This window comes from Argiope bruennichi, chromosome 7 (genome assembly GCF_947563725.1).
Source record: "Argiope bruennichi chromosome 7, qqArgBrue1.1, whole genome shotgun sequence".
Lineage (NCBI taxonomy): Eukaryota > Metazoa > Arthropoda > Arachnida > Araneae > Araneidae > Argiope > Argiope bruennichi.
Window position 1 is genome coordinate 115,329,964 of NC_079157.1, and position 27,186 is coordinate 115,357,149.

Genomic DNA, 27,186 nt, shown 5'->3' on the forward strand with positions numbered 1-27,186 from the left:
TCGTTCATTTCCTCCTTAATTCCTGAACGTGCGCTTGTGATCTTGTTGGCATAGACCTTTGACTTCAAAAAACCTCATAATAAGAAATACAATGATGTTAAATCACACGATCTAGGAGCGCCAGATTTTTTCAAGTTTTTGAATTGTGGGTTCCAGACTTTCATTATTTTTGAAATATTGTTCAGCAATGAAAACACGTTGTTCTATCTTGCAACGCTCCATTTTTACTAATCCTAAACTATCAGCTTCAAATGGTTCTTTTAATAGAGTTTTCCAACACATTACTGCACGATTGGTGGCAAATTTAAATCTTATGTTAATTTTGGGCCACCCTTTATTAATAGAAAATGGAATCTAGAATCCATTGTTATTAAAAATTCAAAGCAACTTGGAGCAAGGCAGAATTCCTATCTGAAAAGAAAATGGCTGAGCAACTCAGGCAATGGTAGAGTTCGCTAAGCAATGAATAGCTCTTTGAGCGTTTAGAAAAATTGAATAGCAATAAAACTTTCAAATAAGAAGTGGAAAAATATTATTCTTGATTAATGAAAAATATTATTCTGTTAAAGACAGAGTCCAAAAAGTTTTTTGATCTGGATATTAGAGAATGGTTAAAGAGAATAGATGAATACATAATGCGTAGTAACATCAACACCAATGCAATGCCAAACGCAATTGCGAAGATTGAACTTCCTCAAGTATTTGGACTACAACCACCGTTCGTTTCTATTTGAGACATATCTATTAGTTAAACATTTAGAATTTTTGATCTTTAGCATCGGAAAGTAAATCGACCTTTCTTTTCATTATCTCAGGGGGTTTACCATGCTTTTATAGAATACTTTGTAATGATAATTGATCCATTTGAAATATTGAGGTGCATATGCCCTTCCATTTTAACCATGACAACCTAAGCTGCTTTATAGGCTGCTTGAGTTCCTGTGATTTGTTAAACCACAGCTCCCCAGTTGAAGGTTAAATTGAAGTAGCAGTAATTAAAAAAATGTGTTAAAAATTTGAAGTGTTTATGTTTCTTTGCGAACTGGAAAAAACAAACAAAGTGATCTCCTATAAATGTAGTGCCGTTTATTTGTAAGATAAAATTCGTATGTGAAAAGATTAAAAATTCACTTATTTTAAAAAAAAGAAATTAGAATGTTAATTGCTTATCGCTTTTCACAACTCATCTTATAAATTTCACAGAATTTCGTTTGGTTCCTCCAAATTTTTAATCTCGTTTAAACCTTGCGCACACAATTACGAGACAGACTCGCTCATGGAATTATTAACTTTCAATTTTAAATTTTAATTTTAATCTGAGATTAAGTGAAAGGGTTGAGCAATTTAAAATTCAAAATAATTTAGAGGTGTTTCAATTTATAAATTGACCTTTATTTTATTAAAGGAATTAAAATAATAAATATCCTAAATAGGATATGATATCTAATATAATGAAAATTTAAAAAATCCGTAAGTCAAGAGATTAATTACTGAATACCATAACTGAATTAACTTTTTCTGCACAAAAAAAAAAAAAAAAAAAAAAAAAAAAAAAACGTCAGAGCGTTTGAACCATAACTGTACATAACGTTTATAAAGTTTTCCATTGTTTACGACTTTCAACAATCAGAACTAAGACACGGTACCTCTTCTGAAACATGGAATTTCTCTTAGGTTAATTTTGAATAAAGAATTGAAGTGAAGTTATATTTAATATTACGTTTCATTGAGACATTTTCTATATTTCTTTGAAAATGGTAGAAACCAAATTATAAATTGTTATTCTAAGTTACTCATTAATATTAGTCAAAATATCCATGAATAACTAACTATGCAATTAAAATGTATAATTGTTATGTATTATTTTTATTCAGTTGTAAAAAATTTCAGTTTTATTGTTTTTAATAACCCATTAAAATTTATGTAATTCTAAAGTGCAGCCACTAAATTTAAGAAATTGAAAGAAACAAGAAACTTAGTTATTAAAGAGCAACTTATTTTTCGAGCATTAAAGCAGAATTATCAAGCTCGATAAATTCTTGATAAGAATGTTAATCAAATAAATCTTTAAAAAAAGCTGTAGAAGAGTTGCAAATCAATAATAAAAAATAAATCTAATGAAAGTTTCTTATAATTTTGCTTGAAAAGATATGAAATGTTTGTCTGAAAATCTCCAATTCTTTTCTACAGATATGAGTCAGAATTCTTTAATGAATTCAAAATAGCTTTCAACGTTCGAGAAACAAAGTGAAACTAATTTGAATTTCTTACTCGCACTAACGAAAAATAATTAAAATGATTGTGCTTTTAATTAGACCAGTAAAATTATACTTTCTAAAAGAAATCGAATTAATTTAAGAGGAAAAGTTAATTTAATTTCTTCAAACAAAAATTCGACCTTAAAAAGTGTGAAAAACTCTACAAACATGCAGAAATGCATATAAAGAAAAAAAAAGGGATTTCCGCAGGGAAAAAAATAGATCTAGAAAAACCTACGCTTTCTTAATAATAATAATAAAAAAAAATACTAAAACACACACAAAAAAAATCTTATTTTTTAAGCTACGTTGGTGAACCTTTAGTTTCTTTTTTTGAACTGATTTTTTAACTCAAGCACCTAATGTTTTTTTTTTCAGAGCAACAAGCAATCTGCATACAAGTTCTTTTTACAAGAAATATTAAATTGAAAACATGGAATACTGCATAATTAAAATTTCCTTATATATTCCTGATTAGTATTTTAAGTATTTATAAGATGCATGCCAAAATTCAAATTGCATCCAATTTCTTTACAGGCAAAGTACGATCATGTTTGTGAACATTCTATTTATAACTATTTAATTCAATTTGACTTAGAAATTCCGAAAGAAATTACTCTTAATCAGGGTAATTAAAATATAAACAATATTTAAATGAGAAATGCAAAATAAATAAAGGAGGTAATTTGACATTTTAAAAAGAGCAAATTCCAATTATGTGGAATAAAATTTAATTTGGCCTTCATTTTTTTAATTGCGTATCAAACGAATATATTTATAATCGTAGAAAACTAATCTGACAAGAAAAAAATTAATTCACACTGGAACCCGACTCCATACGGAAAATTGAGAGGGAAAACTATTAAGTTTGTTAATTTCTTTAATAACATACATTGATCAGAAATAAGGAAAATATGTATAAATTGTTGATCAATTGTGAATTGAATACCATCATTTTTATCCAAGCTTACAATACATTAAAACACATCAATAATTTAATTTTAGTTTGCACAATTTCAACTTTTTATCAAATTCAATATTTTGTACAAATAATGGTATCTATAGACATATTATTGTGTGCAGGAACTCCCAGATCTATAGAATATTAATCACACATTATGTTCTTAGGAATTACAATATTTCGTATTGTAGTCTCATTGAATACTAATAGCCAAAGATATGATTCTTAAGAAGTCAGTGACCTTTTAGAGTCTGACTTCCATGCGATGATAACCTTACACCAATACAACATACTTAGATGAGAATAAAGATAAAAAAATGGAAGGGTTGGTGTAACATTTATCATATATGGTATTTTTACGAATTCCAAAAACCGTATCATAGTCTCCTGTAAAACTAAGAGTCAATGATTTGATCTTTCATAGTGTGAAGTACATTCACAGAGGATAATTCGATATGGAGATCAGAAGCTTCCAGTATGGTGGTTTGATTACAGTTGTAGGTTCAAATTACCTCCATTTCCATAAAGGAAGCATCTCCTGAGACAATGGTTAGAAAACCTTAGTTCCATCCTCAGTGCTGTCACAAGAAAGATCATTCAGATTTAACCCGAAAACAGCGACGGGAGAAGGGGGGGATATAACCCCAATATAATTATAGTCCCATGGTGATTTTCCGTCTGACAATTATTTATCATTTTAAGTGAATAATGAATACCAATTTAGTCAAAGCGAGTTAACAAGAAAGATCGTTTTATCAATGCATTCTTATTTTTATGAATGCATTATTATTTTTAACAATTCCACTACTGGTAAAATATAAGTGGCTCTACAAATTTTATACCGGCTTGCCCCTTTATCTCAAATGACAGGCGCAGTATGTAAAACGAAGATATCCTTGATGGTATTTATTTTATTTCTTGCATTCTTTGTTTGAATCGGGAATTGGGTGTGTTGTTACTCATACTTCCGGGTTCTTTTGCGATTTGTTGGTCGATGCAATAAACAGTCCTTTGTAACAAATGACGACGTTTATTGAACACGAAGATACTAAAACCAGGACGGCAAATATACAGCCGATATGAACACAGGCAACACACAGCAGCCCACTGCAACAAACAGTAGTCCACAAGTAGTAATCGGTAGTAATAAAGACCACAGCACACAGAGCTACCATGCGGAATTCAGCAGAAGGAGAGAATATATGTAGCTTCACTCTACGGTCTCTCCAAACGTTTGCAATTCACCACTGTCTGCTCGCTTTAGCTGTATCCAATTGCCGACTCACTACTACACGATTGCTACTCCTCACACGACTTGATTCTGCTTCTGCAGTAAACAGGACTCGGCACACAGCTCAATTCAGCAACTTCTTGAGCTCCAAATAACACTTGCGCTTATCTGGATTGATCCAACTACCCGCAATCTCTTTCAACGACTAAGACTGACTGCAGCCTGAGACTGCCGGCCTTTTATAGTTTTCGGGAGGCGGACGGAGAAGGTTCTGGACCATTCATTGGTATCTCGGTTACTATTGGCTCAATTTCTAAACTATTGAAAATTTCCAGCAATATCTATTTTGTTGACAAAATCACCAAATTTGTCCCCAAATCGCGAAATTTTCGCCAAGCTCTGAGATGACTGACAAGGCATCCGATCAGCACCTAACGGAGCTGATCATAAAACAGTCTTTCCAGTGATTGAAATAACCGTGCTTTAAAGTAACATTACAGGTTTGTAATGGTACAGAATTGACATGGTTAGGCCAGGTCAATAATAAGAGTTAAAGCTTTTGAAATAAAAAATATAGGAGCGAAAGCTTTTGGATTTATAGGAAAAACAAATTATATAATACAAAATGATTTAACACTTTCGCTGCCACAACTCACACCCAATATTCGGGTCCTCTATCTAGTTAGATGACCCCTTCTTTGCTATCTCCTGACTGTAGTAGAGAAGGGATCATCTAATAACATAGATGGTTTGGTACAATTACAGATTATCTGTAACGCACTGGCGCGTCATGCGGCAGTCAATGTGTTAAGAACCGAAAAGAGCAGAAAAAAAATTCTGATTGAGACAAAAATTTAATTAAACTTCAGATTAATTAATAAATTTTATATTTATTAGTACAGTGATTAGGAAATTCCTTGAATATTTATTTTATTTCCCCAGGCAGGAAGAAAATGTATGTCAATCCTCATTCTATAATAAAAAAATATCATTTTGTTAGATAATAGAAACAAATCTATAAACCTAGTTAATAATAGCTTCATTTAAATGAAAATTAACATCTTCGTTAAAGAAAATGTAATTAAATCATACTTCGTGAATATTAATTTATTATTTTTACTTGTTATTTTTCTATCATAATTTTGTACATAAAAGAACTATTATTTTAATGAATATTTTAACGTTTTATTTTTTTGAATTATTTTTACGATAGAATACCAGAAATGTACTAAAAACAGAATAATAATTATATTATTGTATTAACATTTCAAAAATTAATAAGTTCTTCTTTCTTTATTAAAATAATTTTAAAACTTAGGCGATTGATTTCTAAAACAGCAGTTTGTTCAGTAAAATTTAAATTTAAAATATTAAAATCAGAAAATGCATATCAAATTTATACAAAAAGAGAAATAACACAAATGCCATATTATGAAAATGAATCGGTTTTTTTTAGAATACATTTGATATTATATGTTTCTTGTTTCAGTCTAATGATTTCCAGCCTGTACAAAATATCTGAGTTTTCAGCAAAAAGAAAAAAATATATACACAGAAATATATACACCTGAAAATTATTTTTATTTCTTTCGCTAAAAGAAATAATTTTTTAAATTATAATTATTATATTATATAATATTTTTATTAAATTATATAATTTAAATTATAAATAATAAATATATTCTTAATAAATGAAAACATCGAAATTTCTTAAACTTTCCTTTAATATACATTTTCTTCCTTGGCTTAAAAATTATATATAATTCTAAGAATCAGGAAATATAATTCTGCTGTTTTTTCAAATGATTCTGATGAAATTTACTTTTTTTAGAAGTAAAATAAAATATGCATTTCCCAAAGAAAATTGCTGCCCGTTCGGAAAGAAATTGTAATGCAAAATAAAATTACTAATTTATTATAGAAGATTCCCTATTTGAATTCAAATACATCGAAATTTATAGAAAGGTATTTTCTTTCTTTACTAATGCAGAATATAACACAGAATTTTATTTTCTAAGATGATTAAAATTCCGTGAAATATATGTTTTAATAAATATCAGCGAACATTTAAATGCAAGTTCAGGAAGTTCTTTTCTATAACTTATAAAAAATCGTTTTCTTATTGTCAATTTAAACGTGGAATAGATTACAATTTGAAAAATTACTAAAATTTCACGTGTTTGTATTTTCTGTCTTGAATTCGAAACAGATGGCCAAGAACCATTTACTAGAAAAATAACTTTGGTATCTTCAGTCATTCATTCAATATAAGCTTTACCTTTTTGTTATTGGGTGCCGCAGCAATCTGTATAAATTCCAGCAATTGTAGTATAAACTGTTTTAATGCGTATGTGGCCATTTGGACCTAAGAGGAAATCCCTTATCCCTAAAGAGGAAAATTCTGGAGCGTTTGCCCTATTCTATGAGGAATTCGGTCAGTCATAGCATACGGAATCGGTAAATAGCTGGTAATAATAATTTAAAAGGCTGTACACAATCATAATTTTTTTTTGTGTCCAATATATTTATGTTGATTTTATGTCGTCCAGTATTTGTAAAATCCGCTTGATGTAATAAATAATGAAAAGGCAAAAGGACTTATTTTCAATATTTAACTAGAAAAACATGTACTATATGACACAGTATATACTATAAACGAATATCAGGTATTATTTCATTGTATTTTCAGAGCTACTTGAAGCTTCGCTTCACTCTTTTTTTTATTTTGATATGCTGATTCGAATTTCGTATATCTTTTTTTAGTAGCTCTTTTCAGAACTGGAACTGAAATTATATATTTTCATATTGCATCAAGCATTTTTGTATTACCTAATTGCATTTTATAATCGAATTAAATTTGCCGTCACAAACAAGAGTTTAAAGGTAATGGAATTATGCAAGTAAAAATTTGAACAAAAGACATATACTGCGCCATACCAAGACCTAGCCAGAGGCCATGCAGGAAACTTGACCGGGCTACTGAAGAGCGACTCCACCTAGCACTAAGGAACAAACTACACTTGATGACATTGGGCCCTTGCAAACAATCAAGAACTATCCAGAGAAAATGCATATTAGAACTGAAAATAATTTTAAAAAATGAAGTGGTCCGATGCCTATCAGACATTCAGACTGAATAAAAGATATAGAAACAATGAACAAACCAACAGGAGTGGTCTCCCGAACTTTATCGGATACTTTAATAATAAAATAGATACACCCCACTCCCAAGCAAAATGTCGTGGACTTGGGCAAAGGCAAAGATGGCATGGCACTGGCGTATAATTTGTTACGTAATACTAGCCTTAGGTGTGAATTTAGCATGTTTACTGAATCTATCGTGTGATCCTTGGCGAGTTTTTTTAGGCGATTAATTTCTGGCATGCGGCTAATAATATCTGAAAATCGAATTCATGTTTTAAAAGCGACTTTCTCAACAGATTGAAACAAAAATTTGTCACAGAATTGAACATGTAGTCATAAAATCTCATACTACATTTTATATATTTAAATCATTGCGTTCTTGAGTTATAAGCTTTTACATGCTTCTGAAGGTACAGACAGAAAGACTTTAAATTCCTTGTTGGATTTGGCTGAAAACTTGATAAGTGTTTACAATAAAGACGCTAAATCTTTATTCTAAATTTTATAAACCAAACATAAATTACTTTATAGTTATTGTGTTAATTTATATTCGAAAAAACGGATAGATATATTTCCTTTGAATAGATTCAGTTTAAAATTTTATAGACAAAATTCTGATCTAAAATTTGGTGTAAAGGCCATATATAAAATTTAACCCGTCTAGCCAAAGCGTTTTTAGACGTTCCTGTCATGTTTTGTACAGACATTATTTTTAAATGTGGTTTTTGAGATTAGGGAAGTTTGTTGTTGTTATCATCGTCGTGTCTATGCATACAGTGCTAGTGCAAAAGAGTAGAGTCCTCCAAAAGACTTGGTGACAAGTTCTGGAGTCCGATGGCTGTGGAGGATTTCGATTGGGGGTGCTCCAAGTTGAAAGAGGGAACCGATAATGGCTTGACAGTCAAAAACATGATCTGGAGTTAGTTCCGAATGAGGACAGTACTTGCAGATGGGATAGGATTTTATATTGGTTCGTGAGATCTTCATGCATTTGAGTTTAGAGAAGTCTAAAAGGTGGAATTACATCAGAATCTCGAATTCGAACAGTTCGCCAGTTAAAATACTTTCTGTGTACTTCACGCACAAGAAAGTGAAAATTCACTTGATTTAGAGCAAAATATACTACTTATAATTCCTTTGCTGATATAATTAACTTATCTTGAATTTGTAAATACATTATCAACAGTTGTGAATGATAATTATATTATATTAAATTACTTAAGTTTTTCCTTATTGAAGAATATTTCCCCTTACAATTGTTAAGATCTTTCACTTCAAATTATTTGGAACAATTGCTTTTTGAGAGCATAATTAAATATTTGTCTCTTTCTAAATTGGAGTAAGTACTTTGATTCTATGTTTATTACCGAGCAAGAACTCGCAGCCAAAATCTTTCAAAGAAATAAATATATGGATGAGAGATGCGGATGTGTGTCCAAATGAGATGGCATCGCTGGATTATACTAAAATTTTTATTGGCAACAACCAAAAATTTTAATTAAAATATAATTAATATTGTTGTCAGTGGGAGGGAGGGAAAGAGAGAGAAGCCCTCTTTCCTCATTGACCTTCACCATATATATAGCATTTCCAACAGAAGTTCCAACTCTGACAGAATTTTTGGTGACGGAAACTAACAGAATGGTTGGCGATATACAAATTCAAAACAAAGGGTCACAGGTTCAAGAACGTTGCTAGTAAGGTCATGAAATCGTTTTCGGCTATTATAAGAAGACATTTTGTTTTCAAGCATTTTTAGATTGCATTTGCTAACGAGTGGATACTAAAATATTTAATAAATGCAATTAACATGTGTACGACTCGCCACTACTATACGAATAGAGACTCAACATATGACTCGATGCTGCTTCTCCAAGATTTGAGGCACGGCTGAATTCTCTGTCCATTAATTGCTTGAAATGCACTCAGCTCTTCTGCTTCGCTAGACTGACTATGGTATCGAGCATAACCCTGATAGAATTCAGTTTAGTTTGTTGATCATTTATAGCTTCCACAGCAGATCATAGAAGGTTCTCGAAGAATCAACATAATACACATCCTATCACCGAAATTCCTGGAGAACATTACAAGAATCTAACATTTTGCAGTCAAAGTCACCAAATTTATCGCTAAATCGCCAAGTTTATCAACAAACCCGAGAATCATTGATCCGGCACCCGATTAGCGTCCAATAGAGCTGTTCGTAAAACTATCTTTCCTATGATGGAACAATTATGAACAGAAGTTATATCACAGATATTTAATAATATCTAAAGAATGCTTTGTATCTGAAACTTCTTTTAGAATCCTGGCAGAAAGCCCATTTTCACAGAAAACTGTCATTTTCCTCCATTGTATTACTCTAAATCTTCGGATAAGTGAGTCGGCGTGGGCTCTGGTTCATCTATTTTGGTAGTCAGATGGGGTGCAAGTTTTCGCAGCTTTTGGAATGTGAGACATTAAATGCATTCTGCTGCTACTTTAGTTATCTAAGTCATGTAAAGGTTTGCGCAATGGGAGTTGAGCATGATAGGTATTACCAAAAAATGCAAAAGTTTCATATTTATGAGTAAGAATATCTGTTTCTGTTTTTAATAAAAAGCTGGAGAATGCTTTGGAGATTCGAAAAATTCTAAAGAAATATTTTGCATTTGTTTTGAAGCAGAAGTAAAAATTAAATTTGTATACATTCCATATTTAATCTTTGATTGTGTACAGTTACGTGAAATAAAATTATCTGTTATACGTGTACATATCCAAGTAATACAGTCGAATGTAGCACATTTTATATGATTCATGCCCATCTGAGGGGTCTTCAGTTGCTAGCATTCATCTGTTAATCTATAAATGACGTTCTCCTTTTTCACCCTATCAAGTACCTATATTTTAATTTGTTCATATTTATTAATTTATATTTCAACCTTTATTTCAGTAGATTAGGTGAGCAGCTGTCAAATGAAAAATAAATCCTATTCAAATACTAACCTTATTAGGAGTGACGTCCTGTCAATGGAAATGGACTCACTTATGAAAGTGTGCCCATTATTGGTCTTACACTCCTTTGGCATGAGATCCTCTCCCCTGAACAACTAATTAATCTTTTCTTCTGTCTAGACTAAATATTGTTATCACATATAAATTTATATAATACTACAGGGCAGACGCTATCTGTAGGAGGAACAAAAGACTAATGCAGCGTTAGGGAGAGGGAAGATAAATGCTTGTGATTTAGAGACAAACTTTGTACCATCGTAAAAAAGGAAAGAAACTATAATTTATGGACAGACTAAGTTATTAATTTGCAAAATAAATCATTTAATTCGATCTTTTCTCATACATTGCTAATTATTTTTTTACAAAATGTAAGTATATGAAACATTGTATCATTGCTTATAATTACTTATGTAAGTGTCAAACTATTCTAACATGTATTATTCTATAAAACAATACTTTCAATTTCGCTGGGACAAAGTAACATGTATGTTATTTAAAATTGAATACAGGTACCATACTAAGTGAAATTATTATAAATTAGGATTAAGTTATATATTAATAATCGACAAATTAATTATGTTTTATAAATCTCCAGAGAAATCAACAATAATTGATAACTTATTTACTTGATAATACTGCTTATATTTCTTAAGGCCAAATATTTTGCGATTCAAAAGACGATAAAAGTTTTTAAATGATCTGGATCAATAAACAATAACATATTTCAAAAGAATAAGGAATCTATTCAAAAGCGATTTTCAAATTAAATTTCATATATCGAAATTTTTTTATCACATGTTTAATAAAAATAAATTTCTTATCAAAATGTTATGAAATTCTCAATTAGGTTCTCAGAGGAATTTTTGAGAGGGAAGAATCAGACGCAATCTCGTTTATCCTTAATGACTTCGGAGCATCAAATAATTTTTATTACTTTCATTTCTTTGAACAGATATCAAGAGGGTCTTTAGTGTTTCAGGATTTCTCTTCGATTTCACTCTCTTTTTATCTATAAATACCTTTTCAAGCAAAAGATATTCATAAACGAAGGCTAAAAAGTAAAATAATTTTAAAATTAGTAATAGTTTGTTATTAAAGAAACAACAAATGTGAATATTACATTGTCACAAGATCTTGTCTTTGAATAAACAATGTCTAGACATGCAAGGCCAAAAATATTTTGGATAACTGAAAAGGGAACTGAATAGAATGGTTAAAAACAAATTTATATTTTACAAGTTTACTTTGATGAATTTTAATGTTTTCCAGTTCAGTTCCCAATTGAGTTTTTGAGAATAATAAATTGCGTAATGATAAAATGGAATTACATTATAAAGGCGTAAACGTTTTCTCGAGTTAGCTCTTTAAAACTCATTTCTTTAAAAGTGACTCGCATTACTTATAGTTTTATTATATTTTTTACTTCTCATAATTTTAATCATAAAATGAAGAAAAAAATGACAGGAAAATGAAATGAAATTTTTAAATTTCATTTCATTTCATTTCATCCACTTAAAATTTTAAAGGAATCTATGTTTCAAAGAGTTCTATGAAATCTAAGGAGTCTGAATAATTTTGAAGGAATCCTTTTGTGTAATTTCACAGAGAACATGCATTTTCTATCATATTTTGCAAGGTTTCCATAAGACGTCCTTATGAATTGCATGATGAGTAAATTTTTAAATTAATTTACTAGAAACGCAGCGCCACCTCCTTTTAAGAATTGTATTAAATTTGCACTCAATTTTACCTGGGCTTTAATCTTTCCCAGGGGGCACCGCAGATATTTGGGACGAGAAGCTTTCTGTATGATTGGTAGTTCTCACCAGCCTGGTGGATACGGAATTCATCTACCCTCTAGCAATGACAGGACAAAGAAACGATTGTACCAAAATCATTTTTTCCCGGATGCTAACCGTTTTTAGCATGAGGTAATAGCTTTATTGCAAAGCTCATAAAATCCAAAGAAAACACTTATGTCCTTTTTAAAATACCAATGGCATTTATTCCCATAACTCAATCATACCATAGTTCCTCATATAGTCAATCACACTCACCCATAGTCCCAGCTTATGTTGTCATTGAATATTTCCTTGCGTCTTGGGTGGATCGGAAAAACTGTTCTTTATCAATAATATGAAATTGACATAAATATTTCTTTTGGATCTTTTGAATTTCGTAAAAACTATCACCTTATGCTAAAAGTGGCGAACATATGGGAAAAAAATGAATTAATGTATTTCACAGGTCAATATTCTTTGTATTATTAACACTGACAATTATATGAAGGTAACTTCATAAGCCAGATAACAACCTCCGGAAAGGAGTGTACACTTTTATCTAGTGGCTTTTTTACTCGGCTATGAACCCTAATGTTGCCAGTTCGAACCTCAAACATGCACAATTAGATTTGCAAAATGCACAAACATCGCTTGATGAAATCGGAGCCTTTGATGCAGATTTATACTTTTTATACTATCATTATATTACATTACTATTTATATTGCATTATATACTATTTATACTATCAATTTGGTAATCTCTCTACTACTACTTGAATAAATTTGGGTTACCAGGTAACGACATTTTAATCGTGGTAGGGGATGTTGACTTGGGCTGCATCATTCCCTACACTTCCATTGGACTAACCAATATACTTGGACAGAAATTTTATCATACGTTAAGTAATTTGGTAATACGTTACGTAAATTTGGGACCATTTTCCATTGGAAATTGACCGGAGATTTATAAACATTTATTATATATTTAGAAAGCCCATTTATAATATTATTACCCGATATTTACATATATTATTTAGACGTAGTTAAGACTTAAGTTAAGATCGCTGTAATTGATCGTTCTAAAGAATTCTTAAACAGTAATGCAAATGCTGCCAACTCTGAAATTTTAAATAAAAAAAGATTATAGATAATCTAGACGTTCAATTCAATCTTTTGGAAGAAAACAAACATTCTTATTTATTTTTAAGAAAAGTAGTTCAAAAGTTTATATCTTATTTTCGAAATATGTTAATCAAGAATGATTTCGATGTGATTATTCAAGAATGACTTAATGTGAAATATTTAAGTAGAAGAATTTCTCATGCATACCAAGTCAATATGTTTCCTTCCATTAACAGAAAGATGGGATTTCGAAGTAAATGTTTCTACAGCAATTTATTCATTCCAAAAATTAGTAACTAAAGATTCATTATGAAAAATATAAAAAAAGAGTAATTTGATAAATTTTAAAAAATTGGACAATATATAATGGAATATTGAACCTAGTACAAGTACTACATATTTTAGAGTATGCGTAAATAGATGACAAAGAATATTTATTAAATTGGATAGTGTTACTGTTCGGCGTTTCTTTGAAGTGACGTCACTTTCAAATGGCACCATCAATTTATCGTTTGGTTTCATTTTTTTAATTAAATTTTATTCATTATTAATTTATTATTAATTTTATTGATTATTTCAATGATTAAAACTTAATTTATTAAATTTTATTTATTTTTAATTAATTAAAAACAATGGCGCAACTAATTTATCGCTTGATTTCTGATTATGAGTTAATTAATCTCGAACTACAAAGAATCGCGAGATATTCATTTGGGCTTTTCGAAACTTTTAAAGTTTTAATTATCACACTCTTGTAATATGCAACTTATGTTCATTCTTTATCGATTATCTGTGTACTTTATAGCCGCACCTTTGCGAGTTTAATCACCCTTTTGTGAATTTTTTAAAATGATTCATTTTATAAATTGGAATTTACCACATATACAACTTCCAGAATATTCCAGTAACAGCAAACTTTCGATCTAATCACTTGACATTGCTTCTTTCTTACTATCAGCTACTACATCATAAATAAACGATAGCTTACTTACTAGTTATGTGATTAAAAAGTTATTCAATATATAACTAAAAAAACTTACAAGAAAGATAAATAAAATTTTGAATAAAACATACAAGCAAAATATATTCATTCAGATATTTATGTCATATTAATCCTACCAATCATAATATCCTAATTTAGTAGAATGTGATCTCAAGAATTTGAAATTTTTCTACATAAAATTGTAGTTACAAATATTATAAGGGATCATTTATTATAATATTTGTAACAACAATTTTATGTAGAAATATTTCAAATTCTCGGGATTAACATTATAACATATGTTATTATAATAACAGATCATTTGTTGAGTCGTTATATTATCCAAAAGTAATAACAAATATTGCGTTCTCTGAATCATACATAATGTCAGATATGTGTAAATAAAAAGAGTTTAAAGCATTCAATTTATGTAGATTAAGTCAAAACATACTCTTGAAATACAGAATCATGAAGTGATTAAAATATATCTTATCAAAAGGGATATATATATATAATACTACACGATTCCATCCAATTTCATTTTTTTTCCTTTTTATTTCTTAGTTTTTCATAATTTTGAAATTCTCTCCACGTCTCATTTATTTGCACTTTATAAATTGGTAGTCCGAAAAGAATGATTAAAATTGTTTTTTTACATTTAATCTATACTTATAATAAAGCTCAATGTGTGTGTGTGTGTGTGTGTTGGCGCTCTACAGGCCAGGTCATTTCACATACAGCTATCAAATTTGGTACATGTATACCTTAGAGGTCGGGAATGTGCACCTGGGGTCCCTTTTTTTGAAATTCTAATTAGAATTTTAATTATTAATTAAAAACTAACTTTCCCGCCAAAAAAATCTTCCATTTTCCCCACCGCCAACTTTTCCGCCAAAAAAATCTTCCATTTTCGCCACCGCCAACTGAGTAAGGGTTCCGGGTTTTTTTTCTCCCAACAGTAATGAGGCTAGGGTTAGTATTTTTCGGCGGATTAGTTCAAACGATTCTGTTTATTTTCTTAATGTTCGATGCATTTAAAATTAAACATTGTTAATTAATCGATCCTTCAGGTTCATTCTGAAGAACTTTTGAATAAAAATAAAACAGAATAAAGGAAATTAAAAATTTCTAATCCACATAGCGTTACCCCAACTGGCGTAGAAAAAAAATCACGTATTTGCGTTACGTAACTGGCGTTGAAAATTCACGCATGCGCTTTGTGTTCTGAATTCCGCATTGTGTTGACGAATTATTATCAACCGATGCGGACTGGATTTAAATTTTTTTTAGGTTCGTTGCATGTTTTTGTAATTAAAATGTATTTATGTTAGTTATATATTTTTTGTATATGCTTATAGTTTTAAGTGCATCGTTTTTTAAGTAGTTTTTTTAAAACCTGTTTTAAACCGTCTATTTTAAACGATTCGTTTCATTTTCTTAGTGTTTGATGCATTTAAAAGTAAACATTGTTAATGAATCGATCTGTTCATGATGAATCTAAGAAAATTTTGTTGACAAATTCTTGAGATAATACGTAAATTGAAAAGGATATTCTTTAGTGCCCATAAAGTTTAAACGCTGAGTGACTATTTTCATTAATCAGATTATAAAAAAATTCTTTGTTTCAGTAAAAAATATTATTATATTAATTGCAGATTAATTCTTTCCACTTTAATTTAAAACATAAATTCTACGGGTGCTAACAGAAAATGAGAGAGATACATATTACGTTATGACTGAAGGCCTTTATAATATTATGAGTGAATTATATGACTATCAAAATTTGAAGTTTTAAAATATTTTGATGAAGAAGCTATTAAAGTAGGAATTGCATAAAATATTTAAATATAAAAATTTTAACGAGCATTAAGATTGGCGAACCGGTTGGTCGACAAATTCTTGAGATATTACATAAATTAAGAAAAATATTTTTTAGTTCCCATAAGGTTTAAATGCTCAGTGACTCTGTTTTCGTTAATCATGTTATTAAAAAAATTAACATTTATTGACGAACACGAACACACTGATATTCACCGTTACTCTGATTAGATGTTATAAAATCTGAATAGATAAACATAAACGTGTAAACAGCTGTGCGCCGGTTTCTATGGCAACACAGCTGGAAAGGGAAAAGAAGTTTCCGAAGAAAATTCACGCGTGCGCATTGTTCTGATTGTTGTCATGACAACCACTTTCAACAGACGATTTAAATTATTTTTAGGCGAGTTACATGCTTTTGTAAGTAAATTGTATTTATGTTAGTTATATATTTTTTGTATATGCTTATAGATTTAAGTACATCGTTTTTTAAGTAGTTTTTTTAAAATCTGTTTTCAATGATTTAAATTATTTTTAGGTTAGTTGCATGCTTTTGTAATTAAATTGTATTTATGTTAGTTATATATTTTTTTGTATATGCTTATATTTTTAAGTACATCGTTTTTTAAGTAGTTTTTTTAAACATGTTTTAGACCGATTATTTTAAACGATTCATTTTATTTTCTTAGTGTTTAATGCATTTAAAATGAAACATTGTTAATGAATCGATCTGTTCATGATGAATCTGCGAAAATTTTGTTGACAAATTCTTGAGATATTACATAAATTAAGAAAGATATTCTTTAGTGCCCATAAAGTTTAAACGCTCAGTGACTCTATTATCAGTAATCATATTATTAAAAGAAATGCTTTGTTTCAGTAAAAAATATTATTATATTAATTGCAGATGAATCATTTACACTTTAATTTAAAGCATAAATTCTACGAGAGGTAACAGAAAATTAGAGAGATACATATCACGTTATGACTGAAGGCCTTTATAATATTATGAGTGAATTATATGACTATCAAAATTTGAAGTTTTAAAATATTTTGCTGAAGAATCTATTAAAGTTGGAATTGCATAAAATATTTAATTATTAAAATTTTAACGAACATTAAGATTGGCGAACCGGCTGGTCGCCAAAGGCGGCTAGTTTAAAATATTTGTATATTTAGGATGAAAAAAACACCGTCTCTTAAATACTATAAAACAAAACTGTAAATAAAAGTTCTTTGTACACTTGCTGGTTAAAAAATTCTAAATTTTATTCAAAAGGAATATTTTTTCTTGCTATATCTGCAAATAAATTTCTTTGTAAATAAAATTCCTTCGTAAATTTAAAGAAAACGGCAGCAACGTCTGTTTAAATAAAAGGAAAGATAAATATATATATATATATATTCCTTGTCTACAATGAAATTACGAATTATCGAAAATTATTTCTTGGAGTAACGTTTTTATAGTGTCTCATCTCCTATGGGAAATATCTATATCTCTTATAACTAAGTAATACACATTCACATCAATAATTTATGGATTTTGAATATTACGTCAGAATCTATCATGGTTCAAGGCTGGTTTCCGCCTTGGATTTCCATTTGGTATGCCAACCAGGGCAGGCATATTGCAAAGACGATGATGTAGGGAAAAGGAAAGACTGAATATGATGGAGCACTTTATTATATTTGACATATGTGTGGAGATAGGAATACATAACTGCCGGAATTTATTTTAGAGATGTTCTTGTTACGCTTATCCGGGAATTGTTCTGTCGATATTGAAGTGTATGGCTACATTCGGGAAAACACTAACACTTTTTGAAAAACACTCTAAAATGTTATATATTTTTGTATAAAAATTTTGAAAGACAAACCAAAATATATCAGATACCCAAACATTTTCTTTTGAAAGATTAAAAAAAAAATTTTTTTTTTTTGGGGGGGGGGCTAAAACGTGATAAAATTCTTTTAGTTTGGAGGTTTGCTGATTGAATAATTTACTTAAATACTTTCAAATTGTATAGAAAATATATTTTCAAGTTTCTGAATTTAAAAATAAGCTGTATTTCTATCCATTTTTAGGTATTGGAGTTCCACTTATACAGAGCATGAAATTTTCGGTTCTTTTGCCTTTTAAAACATTAAAAACCACACAATAATATTTCTGAATGATTAGATTACAAATTATCTATATCAGAAACTGTAAGATATATTGAGAAATTGTTATAGAAAATTTGAACAAAAAATTCGTATTAGATCTTAATTTATGAGATATTTATTAAGAAGATTGTTCGAAAGATTTGAATTTGAGAAAATAGCATTAAAATGCATATGAATGTAAACAAAAATTACTAACTCCTCTAAGAAATGGATTTGGAAACAAAGAAAAATAAAGAAAAAGGCACAAAAATTAATATTATAAAATAAAATAGATTTCATACTTTCGCAAGTAATCGAATTTTCAATAAAGGCAATTCCATTAAGAAAAGTTATCTTTTCACGAATAATTCAAATGAAGCCTGGAAATGTTCCTTTAGTATAACTGTGAAGCAAATATTTTTATATAAAACTGAATTTTATTAAATTTACAGATTTATAGTGAATAATAAGGAAAAATAAAACCGTGATCTTAGTTTTTAAACAATAAAAATACTATTATTTTCATCATTTTTCATTTACTAATTTGAATGGAAAAAAGAAATTTATCTTAAATAAATTATATTTACCTGACGAATCTGATATGATAACATTTAAATCAAATAACACAGAACAAATTTTAATTCAATATTTTTTTTCTCTTCAAAATTAAAACAGCCACTTTAATCTTTGAGATACTGAGGAATAGCAATAAAAATTTTAAGTGACCACCCGTTCCTAAGTTATTTGTATTTTAATACTATCAATATGAAAAAAAAAAATGTTAACAAACAAATCAACCAGTTTATTCCAAGTTACGGGGTCAGTCTGTCATTTATTCGCTCTTTTCCGAATCGTTATTGTATTGTTCGTCTGCCAAATTGTCCAGACCAATGTCCAACATTTTGTATTTGCGCAATGTCAAGGTAAAAAACAATTATTGTATTATTGTTAATCAGATTATATATTATAGAACGATATGGATATTATAACAAGACAAATAGTGTTTAGGAAAGTGATAAATGTTTAAAATAAACTTGTAAGCTTGTAAAGAAACTCGCACTGTAAGCTTGTAAAGAAACTCGCACTGCAAGCTTGTAAAGAAACTCGCACTGCAAGCTTGTAAAGAAACTCGCACTGCAAGCTTGTAAAGAAACTCGCACTGCAAGCTTGTAAAGAAACTCGCACTGCAAGCTTGTAAAGAAACTCGCACTGCAAGCTTGTAAAGAAACTCGCACTGCAAGCTTGTAAAGAAACTCGCACTGCAAGCTTGTAAAGAAACTCGCACTGCAAGCTTGTAAAGAAACTCGCACTGCAAGCTTGTAAAGAAACTCGCACTGCAAGCTTGTAAAGAAACTCGCACTGCAAGCTTGTAAAGAAACTCGCACTGCAAGCTTGTAAAGAAACTCGCACTGCAAGCTTGTAAAGAAACTCGCACTGCAAGCTTGTAAAGAAACTCGCACTGCAAGCTTGTAAAGAAACTCGCACTGCAAGCTTGTAAAGAAACTCGCACTGCAAGCTTGTAAAGAAACTCGCACTGCAAGCTTGTAAAGAAACTCGCACTGCAAGCTTGTAAAGAAACTCGCACTGCAAGCTTGTAAAGAAACTTGTAAATCATTTATTTCTTACTAATTCGAAACAACTATATTTCGAAATGTGCGAGAGGGAATCAATAATTCTCAAAAAGTTGTACACAATTATAAACCAGTGGGAGCGGTTTCTCTGAAATTTTCTTTTATAGATCAACCAAATACAATAAAAGGTTGATAGTCTGCCGGTCTGTACTTTCAGAAACATGTCAACGCAATAATTCAAAAACGCAGTGACTTAAATATATCAAATTTGGTATATGATTTCGTTACTACAATTGTTAGTTCTGTCCAATTTTGGTTTTAAACTGTTGGAAAAAACGCCTCTAAGGAACAAATTCATACCATTAATCGTATGTCAGGGATTAAGATCCAAAAAATTCTTCATGGGTGAAACAATAGATTCAGTATAAATGCTTAATTCTCGGCAAAGTTGAATATTTCTTCGCTATCATTCGCCAGTGCCATGCAAAGCATTCATATCTGTAGCCAAGGCCCACAATTTAATTAGGGGGAAAATGAAATGACATCTTTTTTTTAGAGAAAATATACGAAAAAGTTTTCAGATGACGATTCCAGCTTGTTTGGTTTTCATTATGATTTGTTTCTGTATACTTACTTTATCCTTACCCTTTAGACCCATCATTTAGAATCATCTATATTTTAAGAATAATATTCAGAAGTCTTTCAAGAAGGTGTGCAGGTCGTGAAACTGGTTCATTTTTTTATCGCATTCACAGAAAATAACAGTTTTGAATTTTCTTACAATTAAACCAGTAAACATAATTTTACATTTTAACCAGTAAACATAAACAACATTTTTTAATAAGAAAAAATAGCTAATTTGAGAGGAAAAACTATATTAAATTTTTCAAAAGAAAACCCCGATCTTGGAAAGATGCAAAAATACCCTAAAAATACACGTGAATGCCCATATAAAAAATTTCCATCATTGAAAAGATATATTGATAAAAATACAGAACCTTGATAACAAAATATTAAACTTAAGAAATGCTTTTTGTCACGCTTTTTAAGGAAAAATCTTTGAATTTACTTATTTTTTAATCTACAAAAAAACTTTTTTAACAAGGACTTGCTTGATGAAGGCAATCTCTTATATTTTGTAAAAAATATTTAGGAGTAATTAAAATTTCTTTAAAAACATTTCTTGTTAACATCTTGAATGCATTATAAAATGCATAGTAAAATTTGAGTACAATCTGTCTTTTAATAAAATGGAATAAAGGGCGATTTGTGTACTAATTGATTTATCCTGGCAATAAACAGATAATTATAAATAATTTCTATTTTAATATTGGATGACGCGATGTCACCATTTCAATGAAGATAATTTGATTTTAGATAAGGCAAGATAAGTGTCATACAAAATGCTTTTTCAAAATAAAAAATAAAATGATTTGATTTGATGATAAAATGAAGTATCAAAGGATCGGACATTCGCTGACATTGCTATTTATTATAACAATATATTGATAAAATAAGAAAGAAATTGTATTTAGAAATTTGAAAGTGAATATAAAAATAACTGGATATAAAGTGAGACGACCCTGGGCATTGAAGGAAACTAAACCATCTATCAAATTTAAGATTGACTAGAATTTAAAATAGTCTGTTAAAATCAGAATCAATCAAAATCATTTGTCTCATTTATTTTGAAAAGTAAATTTAAATGCTACCTTTGAAGTCAGGAATTATATATTCAGAAATGAAAGATGATTATAAATTAATCTCTCAAATTTGCATGTCTTTAAAAAAAAAAGCACAGCCTTGCTGTTAATCGGAAATCAAAGATAACAACTGAAAGTTTAAATTCGACACAGTTGTAAATGTTCATTGAGAGTCCCTCCAAAAATGCAAAGGATATCGAAGTGGTAAAATAGCTCATCCCTCAATTTTTTTTGCATGCTTGGTGTGAAGCTTTGAAATAACGCAGATATGAGTGAATAGCAATATTTTCTGTATCGGGCTACATAAACTAGCAAGTGTTTGTTTCATCGCTGCCAATTGAAATTGACGAACTAAAATCTCTATCGTATTTAAAGTTGAATTGAATTTAAAACTGGTGAGTTAAAATCAAAGTCAATCAAAATAATCTCATACTTAATCACAGTAATCCCATAAGATGCCGAAATTTATGGATTTATGGGATGAGCTATTGTATAGCCCAGGTCAGCGATTCTCAACCTGTGGGGCGCGAGCACACTAGAGGGGGGGGGGTCGCGAGAATATCCAAGATAAAATACTATTTTAAAAAAAATTGATCAAATGACTGAAAAGAAAGCACAATACACATATAAAACAAAATACATTGACATATTTAATAACTTAATAAAGTAAAACAACTTACTAAGTCAAAATTTACTTAATCAAAACATACTAAATTAAAACAAATTTAATAATTATTAGTGACTTCCTGGGGTCTGTCTTGCAGAGCAAAGTTTTTGAAGGAAGGCTTAATATTAGAAATAGCCAATCTCAGTTCTGTTTCTATATTTAGCCGAGGTCTGTATTTTGTCTTCAAAGAAGCCACAGCAGAAAATCCAGTTACACAAAGGTAGGATGTTGAAAATGGTAATAGAATGCGAAATGCCTTTGCTTTTAGTGCAGAAAAATTATCCTCTATTCCTGCCCAAAATTCAAATAGTGATTTATTACTAAATTTTCTTTTAGTTTCGCCACTTGTAGTGAAGTCTATAAATTTTTCTTCCTCATCAATTGAGAGTCCTTCGGGAGTCTTATGAAATGAGTCCCTAATCCACTCGTAACTTGCTATCAGTTTGTCATCAACAAGAATATGCCTTTTAAAATTCTTTGCCAGCATGGCTGAATGATTTTCAATGGTTACAAAAACAACTTTTACATGTTCTTCTTCAGCCTTGTAAGCTTTAATACAATCATCCATATTTGCAAACATTGTTAGGTTTTTTTTGCTTTAAATTTCTGTTCCACAATTCCAGTTTTCTAAAAAAAGCATTCATTTTATCACTCGTATCCAACATATGTCTATTTGCTCCTTGGAGTTAAAGATTCAAGTTATTTAATTTCTCGAATATGTCGACCCAGTAGTTCAATTTCATCACAAATAAACCATCGCGAAAATTCTCGGCCTCTGGTCTGTTTTCTTCTAGGAAAATGGCGAATTCTTCTCTTAATTCATAAACACGTTGAAAAATTTCCCACGCGATAACCATCTTGCCTCGCAATAAAATAGTAACGCTGAATGTACTGAACCCATGTCTTTACAAAGTGCAGAAAAGATTCTCGATTTCAGGGGTCTCATTTTTATATGATTTACTACGGTTACAACCGTAGCTAACACAATATTCAGACCAGGACTCATTTCTTTCGAAACCAAACCTCCTCTGTGGATCATACAACGTATCCAGACCCACTGAGTCGATTTTTGTTTTACAAGTTCTTGTATACCTTGGAATCTTTCGGACAGTGAACGAGCACCATCGGTGCATATTCCGACGCAATTTTTCCATTTTATGTTATGTTTATTCATAAAATCATTTAAAATAGCAAATAATGCGAGGGCCGTTGTTTTGAGTTCTATTGGTTTGCAGAAAAGTAGTTTTACTAGTGACATATCACAAAATCGAACACAGGCAATAAAATGACCATCTTTATTACTATCTCTTGCTTCATCAAGCTGTACTGAAAACAATTTGTCACGCAACTTCGAGAAAAGCTGACACTGTACATCTTCAGCTATATCACCAATTCGACGAGCAAAAGTATCATTTGAAATAGGTATGGACTGCAATTGTTTTGAAAAATTATCTCCAAACATAGTTTCTGCAATCTCAATTGCTGGTGGCAAAATAAGCTCTTCACTAATAGTGTAAGGGGTTTTATATCTGGCTATTTTATATGAAACTTTGTAAGATGCAATTAAAGCTTTTTTATTCACAAAGTTTCTTTAAAAAGTAATTTTTGCTTTTTATATGATTTTAATTTTAATTCGAAGAATTTTCAATGGTTTGTTGTACTCAATATGAAGCGTTTCCAAATGTCGTCGTTTAAGTTTATTAAGTTTCATGCTGTCTGCAGCCAACATTTTTGAGCAAATTATACACATGGGCCTTTCTTCTTCATTTACTTCAGTACTGATAAACCCAAAATTTAAGTATTCTTGAGAATATTTTCTTGGTTTTATTTTCGGAGCCACGCTCGTATGTGTATTTATTGGTGCTTGACTATTGTCTAATTCTCGCTTATTTCCGCTTAAAAATTGATCCACGAGTCTGCATAAATCTGCTGCCGTAATTATTTAATATTATGAATTGCAATTTACACGAAAACATATATAACATACACAATCACGATATATTCGATAGCGATAGAAGGATAGTTTCGAATGAGACTTGCAGGAATTGAAACTTGCGTTATCGAACATTTTTCTTCTTTCTATGAGAAAACATTTGCTCTGCGCCTGCTTGAGACGGCATCGGTCGTGTGGATTCCCTTCCACAAACATATTTTTTTTGTTTAGTCGTGCTTCTGTTTTATTTCTTTTATTATTCGAAAAAAATGTATTCCCAGTTTCTAAATTTAGCTAACCCTGTCTAGGTTAACTTTCATTAACGAATTTTTCTACTTTCATACTCTTTTAACGCTATCTCCCTTTTTGGCGTTAATTTCAAATATAATATTTAAATTTTCCCCGCTTTCATTCGCTTCATCTGTTCACTATCCGCTTGGCAAAATGCCAAATGTGGTTTCTCGCCAACGTTGGCTCGCTTTTGCTCTTGTTTTGGCAGTTAGTTAAAAATAATTTAAAAACAGAATCTAAAATACTCAATATACATTGTTGTATAAGTTTTATTGCAAGAGGGGGGGGCGATGAAAATTATGATTGAGACCTGGGCCGCGAGTACTGAAAGGTTGAGAAACGCTGGCCTAGGTATTGTTTATATTTTTAGAAGAGTTGGAGTTTGATTTTAATGGCACAAAAGCCCAAAATGACCATTCTGCGCCAAACGTATGGTGAATATATTGTTACGGAAACTTTCCACTAGGTTCCATCAGGTTCGTAAATTCAGCGGGTTCGCTTGTAGTGGATTTATGCTATGAAGACAATCAGCAGGCCTCAGTAGAAACAACTGCGACGTTTATTAAATACGAAGACATTATCACAAAGACGGCAAATATACACGGCCGAGACGCACCCAGGACAGCACACAGCAACGCGCTACAACTCACAGTAGCCGACAAATAGTAATAGGTAGCAATAACTACAGCACATAAAGCAGCTAGACAGAATTCAGCAGGAGAGAGAGTCTTCTTAGCTTCACTCTACGGTATCTCCAAACGGCTGCAATTCTCCATTACCTCCTCGATTTATCTGTATTTAACTGCCAACACACTACTACACGACTGGCTACTACTCACAGGACTTGATGTTGAGTCCACAATAAATACCAGGACTCGGTACACAGCTCAGATCAGCAATCGTTTGAGCTCCACACAGCGGTTATGCTTCGTTATCCTCTTGACAACTCGACACGTGTCTACGACTCCGACTGACTACGATTGCAGCTTGAGACTGGTGGCTTTTTATAGATTCCGGGAGGCGTGCCGAGAAGGTTCTGGACCGATCAGGCGTACCTCAGTTCCTATTGGCTGAATCTCTAAAATTTTGGAAATTGCTAGTAATATCAAATTTGTCGCCAAAGTCGCCAAATGGCCACCAAGTTTGCCGCCAAGCTCTGAGATAACTGACTCGGCACCCGATCAGCATTCAACAGAACTGATCGTAAAACGGTCTTTCCAATAACTGCAATAACCGTGCTGGGAAGTAGCATTACAGGTTTTTAACAATATGAAAATGTATTTTCGAATAGCTAATAACGAACCATTATGATTGTGTTGAATTTAAACTTTCAATTGCTATTTGCAATATCGAATGAACAACAAGATTGTACTTTATTATTTTTTTTCTTTTAATAACTCTGCAAATTTGCTTCCTTTATTTCTGCTACATTCATTTATAATCATCCTGTACTATGTTGATTTTAGTTAAGTTACAAGATGTATTTCTGGATTTTTTGGGGTCTACTTTATATTGTGTTTGATGACATTAATGTTTTCAAAAAATGATGTACATTCAACTTTTGAGGAGAGGTTTCTTTATCTTTTTTTTTTGAGTGTGTGTGTGTGTGTGTGTGTGTGTGTGTGTGTGTGTGTGTGTGTGTGTGTGTGTGTGTGTGTATATCAGAAGTGCGAGTCGTATTAAATTCTTGGAAAACGAAATGGATATCTTTAAATAGAGTTTATTTTCAGCGAATCTATAATTCCCAACATATTTTCACTTTGTAACTCCGTACGCGGTAATATTTATTCTTAAAACGTTCAGAGGAAGATCGATTGAATATAGTTCTGTTAAATTTATACCATTGTAAATACTTAAACCTCTTAATGATATTTTTCCATTTAAAAGTTATTTTGTAAAGCATTCTTTTTAATCCAAGAGAGGCTAAAATTTATGGATTCGATAAATCAGAGGACATTTATTGCATTATAAGAAGTGAAATCAAAAAATTCGAACTCGAAATTTCATAGCTCCTAGTTCAGAGTTAAAAAAAAATGGAATTAAATCTGTCTGCCCGTTAACAAGATAACTCTAAATGCTTTGAGTTAGAAGGATAAAATTTTGGATTGGGCTGGATGGAATGGAGTCTATATGGTCTATGCACAAAAATTAGATTTCTATCAAGTTTTGAACGAAGTCTATTCAGAGGAAGTTTGTCTGTCCGGCTATTTGAACCTAAATTGACTCAATAACTACAAAGTGAAGATAACTAGATGGGTAAAATTTGGTACATAGATATAACTTTTGAAATTTTGATATGCATCGAGTTTGGAGCAAAATCTAAGAGACTAATCGCCTGTAGGTTTTAACTTTTACATGCAAGAACTATGAATTAAAAAAAAGCAATGATTTAAATAAATGAAATTTGGTAAGTGATTTTGGGACATCTATTGTAGACTTATATCAAATTTTGATTCCAATTTGTCTATAAAAAAAAAGTCAAAATTCGCATTCGGTGTTCTGGTATTTGTGTAATAACTACATTCCAGGAATTAATGGTTAAGGATCGTACTTTAACCGGCTCCTTCGTAACTATTTTCTATAATGAT